The sequence below is a fragment of the Dryas octopetala genome, chromosome 5 (assembly GCF_963921425.1).
Source record: "Dryas octopetala chromosome 5, drDryOcto1.1, whole genome shotgun sequence".
NCBI lineage: Eukaryota > Viridiplantae > Streptophyta > Magnoliopsida > Rosales > Rosaceae > Dryas > Dryas octopetala.
Window position 1 is genome coordinate 13,805,207 of NC_141370.1, and position 6,065 is coordinate 13,811,271.

The 6,065-nt window shown below is 38.6% G+C and overlaps 1 pseudogene; it reads right to left on the minus strand.

Annotated features, from left to right (window-relative positions):
- Positions 1-3,464: 3,464 nt before the first annotated feature.
- LOC147284556 (protein JINGUBANG pseudogene) lies at positions 3,465-4,898 on the minus strand (annotated as a pseudogene).
- Positions 4,899-6,065: the final 1,167 nt, after the last annotated feature.

A 6,065-nucleotide genomic window follows, 5' to 3' on the forward strand; every position in this document is an offset into this window, starting at 1 on the left:
AATTCAAAAACATGCCCTTTTAAAACAATGATAAAACATCGTTTTCCTCATTTTTTTTACACTTCATTATTTCTTAGCTGTCATCATTTTTTAAATTTAAAAATTGTTTTCAAATTTCATACCAAACAAGTTTTCAAATTAAAAAAAAATTGATTTTAAAAACTTACATTTAAAAAAAAAATCTTAATTTTTGAAAGAAAAATTTGAGTAAGATACCAAACGGACCCTTACTAATCTCTTATGTTCTAATATCATACTAATTAATTGATTAAAAATATGTCATTTTACAATGGAGGCCTATGATCAGAACCGTTTACTTTTTAAATCACCTTTTAAAGATCATTTATGCAAAATATCAACCTAATCATAAATTGTTTGGTCATGTAACTATTATAAAATAAACATACAGTTTTGATAACTATTAAACTCATGTATGTTTGTTCAATAGCAGTTACATGACTAAACGATTTTCGATTTTATTAATTTTTTGCATAGATGATCTTTAAAGGGTAATTTAAAAACTGAACAGTTCCGATCATAAGTCTACACTGTAAAATGACACAGTTTTAATTGATTCGTATAAGATTAGCACATGAGGGATTAGCAGAGAATAATTATCTCATTTTTTTTTCTAATTGATTCTTACAATTATTATCATTTTTCTATTTCAACCAATTTACTGAAATATGTCAAAGTTTCTCTATCCATCTATCTCATTTCTAAATTATTAAAGAAAATAATAATTATATATAACTAATTAAACTCCACTTTCTGCCGGCTCCCATATCATAATCAGAGTTGTAAAATTGCTCATAATCGCCAGGACGTAGTGACCTAGCTATACACCTACAAAAGTCCAATATACAGTAATTATTTTCATACTAGACTCCTGTATCTGATGCCCAAACCACCAAAAATTGGCATGCAAGGTCAAGATCGAGAGAGAGGTTTCTCCAACCTAAATTAAATTAAGGGCAAATTACACAAAAGTACCTCAACTAACCACCCTATATCACTTGAGTACCCCAATTAAAAAAAGTTGCTCGTAGGTACCTCAATTACTGATTTTGCACACCTAGGTACCTTCGTCAACTTTTTCGTCAGGCCTGCCGTTAATTGCTTACGTGGCACACTAGAAACATGCCACGTGGACAAAAAAATTAAAAAAATTAAAAAAAATGAACTAATTATTAACAAAAACTAAAAAAAATTAAAAAATCAAAAACTAAAAAAAAAAAACTAAAAAAACTAAAAAAAGGAAGGAGTTGCAGGGGAGTTGCAGGGGCTAGCTCCCAGCCTCCCTCCGCCTCCCACCCCTCCCTCCGAGACCCACCCCTCCCAGCTAACCACCCCTCCGACCCCAGCCACCTTGCCGCCGACCCCAGCCACCGCGCCGCCGACCCACCCCATCTCTTTCCACGCCTCTCTCCTCTCTATCTCTAACTCTCTCTTTCTCTCTCTCTCCCCGAAACCCTAGCCTAAGCCCAGCCCGAGCCTAGTGACCCACCCCCTCCTCCCTTCGCCTCCCCCAGTGACCTACCCACCTCCCTCCCCTCTCCGGCCACCAGCTTCATCTCTCTCTTTCTGTCATTCTCTCTCCCTCTGTTTTTTTTTCTCTCTCTCTCTCTCTCTCTTATAAATCTGAACGAAGGTGGAGCTCAGGGCGGGCGGGTCGGGGCTGGGGTTTTGGGGAGAGAGAGAAAGAGAAAGAGTGAGGTAGAGAGAGGAGATGGGAGGGGAGAAAAAGGGGGTGGGTGGCTCGGTCGGGGAGAGAGAGAGAGAGCGAGGCCAAGAGAGAAAGTGAGGGGCGAGGAGAGAGAGAGAGAGTGAGGCAGAGAGAGGAGAGAGGGGGTGAGTGGTCGAGTGGGTCGGCGGCGCGGTGGGTGGATCGGCGGCAGGGTAGCTGGGGTCGGAGGGGGGGATGGCTAAGAGGGGTGGGAGGCGGAGGGAGGCTGGGAGCTAGCCCCTGCAACTCCCCTGCAACTCCTTCCTTTTTTTTGTTTTAGTTTTTGAGTTTTTAATTTTTTTTAGTTTTTTTTAAATAATTAGTTCATTTTTTAAATTTTTTTTTATTTTTTTGTCCACGTGGCATGTTTTTAGTGTGCCACGTAAGCAATTAACAGCAGGCCTGACGGAAAAGTTGACGGAGGTACCTGGGTGTGCAAAATCAGTAATTGAGGTATCTACGAGCAACTTTTTTTAATTGGGGTACTCAAGTGATATAGGGTGGTTAGTTGAGGTACTTTTGTGTAATTTGCCCTTAAATTAAATATATATTAATTACTAATAACCGGTGAAATATTCAAAGAGATCTGCACATATAGCTCACCATCTAGAAGACTTTGGTTGATGCACAATTTCACACATTTAATTCGTTGCATACCAACTACCAAGATAACAACGTATATGATATATATATATATATATACCAGAATCAAATTAAGGTGGTGTAAAGTCTCAATCATATATCATTATAAGGTAGAAAGGGAATTAATTAAGTATTGGTTTTAAATTTATTTTCCTGCCATATCTTATTCTTGGTGCACCATGTTTTCTATATAATACACCAAAGGTATTTCCATAGACGTTTTGTTCATAAGGATTTCACCAATTCTATCTCCTTCGTTGACTTTCAAAACTTGATTTTTTGTTTTTGGCCTGAACTTTCTTTTGGTACATTTTTTGGCCTGAACTTTCAAAACTTAATTAGCCACACTATATATATATATATATATATATATATATATATATTATGATCGACTTAATTGATATAAAAAATGGGAGAAAAACTTCCTTATGAAGTTGTTTGCCACTTCACCATATTGAGTAGCAAGAGTGCAAGACTATCCATTAAAAGATTATCTAGTGTTTAGCTTTAATTACATAAATCATTTAAATGCTACGAATTTGTATTAATGAAAACGCGTCAAACCGAATGTGAATGTATGAGTGAGCTTGAGTTAAACTAGAGTTATCTCATGATAAAATTCAAGTTAATCAGGAATATATTTTTACGGGTCAAATGTACCAAAACTCAATTTAGTTTGAATTTTTAATTGACAATTAATCTTAATATTTCTTTTGAATTTGACTTGTTTCTTTTGCTAATTTATTTTGAATAATTTAACCCAAAAAAAATGAGACAATCGAATAGGATACAAACTCAAGTTGTATCAAACTGATTAACAATCTTCAAATGGATTCCACATGTCACACACCATATTTATGGTGAATCTGTTGGATCAATTAAGAAGTTATATGAATTTTGTTTTTGTTTAAGAAGAATTAAGAAGAAGTTTTGTGAAACTGGTAATATTCCATATGAATAATATTTGGCTTTACGTACATCACGTGCAAAATCCACTGATGAAGTCAACAGTTTCATTGTATGAATATAGGGTGAAGAAAATGGAAAGCAGAAAACAGAACCGCATGACACATGCAATTTATATCAAATCAATATTCTAGAATCTTTTGGAACCCATTCTGCCACCACGAGAGGAAAAGCTAGGAGCGGCGCTCAACATCGGCACACAGTACCCATCCGACGTGTAATGCTGGTGCTTTTGGTTGGGCACCATTGGCGGCGCCTGCTCCGAAATCCTCCACATCTTCACCGACTTATCCAAGCTCCCGCTGAACACCATCCACCGCTTCTCTCCGGCTGGCGACTCATTATCCCTTTCCACCGCCAAGCACTTGACGGGCCCTGTGTGGCCCGTCAAGACCGACAAGCAAATGTGTTCACTCTCGGCCGACCGTCTCCACACACATATTCCCATATCGGCCGAGCCACTAAACACAAGGCACCCTGATGTGGCCAAGCAAAGAACCGCTAATTTATGACCCCTCAAAACGCCGCCATGCGAGAGGTTCTTTTCGCGCTCCCAATAGTTGACGAGCCCGTCCGATGAACCACCGTACAACAACGTGGCGTCCGGGTTCACAGCCAACGCCGTTACGGCAGTTTCCTGCTTTAACAGCGTTTGGGAAAAGAAGTGCTTCGTTCCCTTCCCTTGCATCTCCTTCCTCCAAATCTTAACGGTTCCGTCAGCGGATCCGGTGAACACCAATCCGTCAAAACCCGCGACCAACGCGTTGACCGCGTCGTCGTGAGCGGTGATGGATTCCAAGCACTTGAAGTCAGAAACTCTCCAGACTTTGAACGTTTTGTCCCACGAGGCCGAGTAAAGAAGAGTTTGATCTTCGCTCAAGCTGAGGCATGAGATTGCATCCAAGTGCTTGATCCAAAGCGCTTTACCATGACCCTTGACTTCCATGTAACCACTTTTTTTCATGGAACACGATATGTAATTCTTGGTAGTTGGTAGAGTCCCTATACGTTTGTAATTGCTTTCGTTCTTGGACGACCCTTTCCAAACCCGAACCTTCCCGTCTTGGTGACCCGTGAAGATCTTCTCCTTGGCGATAATGATTGCTTTAACCAACCCGCTGTTGGCTTTGAACCCCGAGAACTCATGCTGCTTCTTCCATATTCGTATGTTTTTGCTATCAGACCCTGTGTACAACAAGTCTCCGGACGCGGCCAACGAGTATATATGCCCTTCCTCGCGTACAAGCGAGCCCATAAGGACGTTTGGGGAGAAACTCTCGTTGGCCACATTCGGAGAATTATTATTATTGTTGTTGTTCATGTGGGCGGACCATGGTGACTTGGCAAAAGGAGATGACGACGATGTCTCCTCCATGCCCATGAGATGGTTCGGCTCCTCGGGGCTGCTTGGCGTGGCTGAAGTGTTGCAAAAGAGCTGGCGATTACTGACGGGGTACCCGCAGTGGTCGTCCTGCTCTTCAAAACCCTTCAGCCGGCCAAGCTTCTGCCCACCCACGCTGTTCTCTTCGGAGAATATGCGGTTCCCTCTCGACGACCCTTTCATGTTAGATATGACTATACATATATTGTAAACAAACTAATGGAATCATCAGGAAAACCAGGTTTGCAGGGAAGCCGAAAGCTTTGAAAGCAATTTACAGCTAGATTTCCTTTTTCTATTTTTTTTTTTTTTTGTTTTCTTGCGTGGTCAATGTGCATGATGGCTTAGCCAATTATGCGATGCCAAGGAAAAGGCTGCGGTTACCAAGGAAGATGCAGATGAAGAAGTTAGCCTCTGACTTGGTCAATGGGCCTAAATTGGTCTCTCATATTCGTGCATGGATCTAAATATAAAAGTATAAAATATGTTATAAATAAGACAACTTTTTTGTGTATGATTTAATCAGGCTCATTGGAATTTAGTTAAAAATACTAAAAGTCATAACACTTTAGCATTTAAAAGGTTAAAGTAAATGACTAGGATGGACTCTCCCTAAAATATATCACTAGCTAAATGAAATTATAATTATTCAGATAAAATAAAATAGCTTAGACTTTTTATCGATCTATTTATTAATTTTTATATATATAAGAGAAACTTATAAAGATATATGAGTCATGAAGGATTGCATGTGGGCTCAACTAGATCTTGATGCAGCATATGATCCAAAATGTCTATTTGTTAGGTTATCTTTCAATCCTTATAAAAAATTAAAAACAAAAAACAAATCAATTAAAGAACTGAGAGGGGGCTGTGTCCATGGTCCTGATGTGACTCCATGCATCACTAACTTAAATGATTATGTTGATAATTAAAATAGTTGGACGAGCTTCGATTTTATTGATTGTTTTGTAGAAACCATTCTTTTTTTTTTTTTGGCCAAGTAAAAACCATTCTTAAACGAGAATGTAAAACTCATAGAGTTTGGATTATTGTACCATATTGTGAGTGGTACTAAGTGCATTCACTCAATAGTTTAATTTTTTGAATTATTTTGATATTTATTGAATTGAATTGTAGTTTTTACTTGTAATGGTGCAGTTCAATAGTTATATATTTTTTTAAATATCACCCACTTATTGGTCTTCTCTTTTATGATTCTCTCTCTTCTTCATACTTATATGACATGTGAGGCCCTTATTTAGTACTATTGCAATTCATATTGGGTGTTATTTCATGCACCCTCGATTACCCTTGTATGTATATTTTAATCCATTAATTCAATTTCAT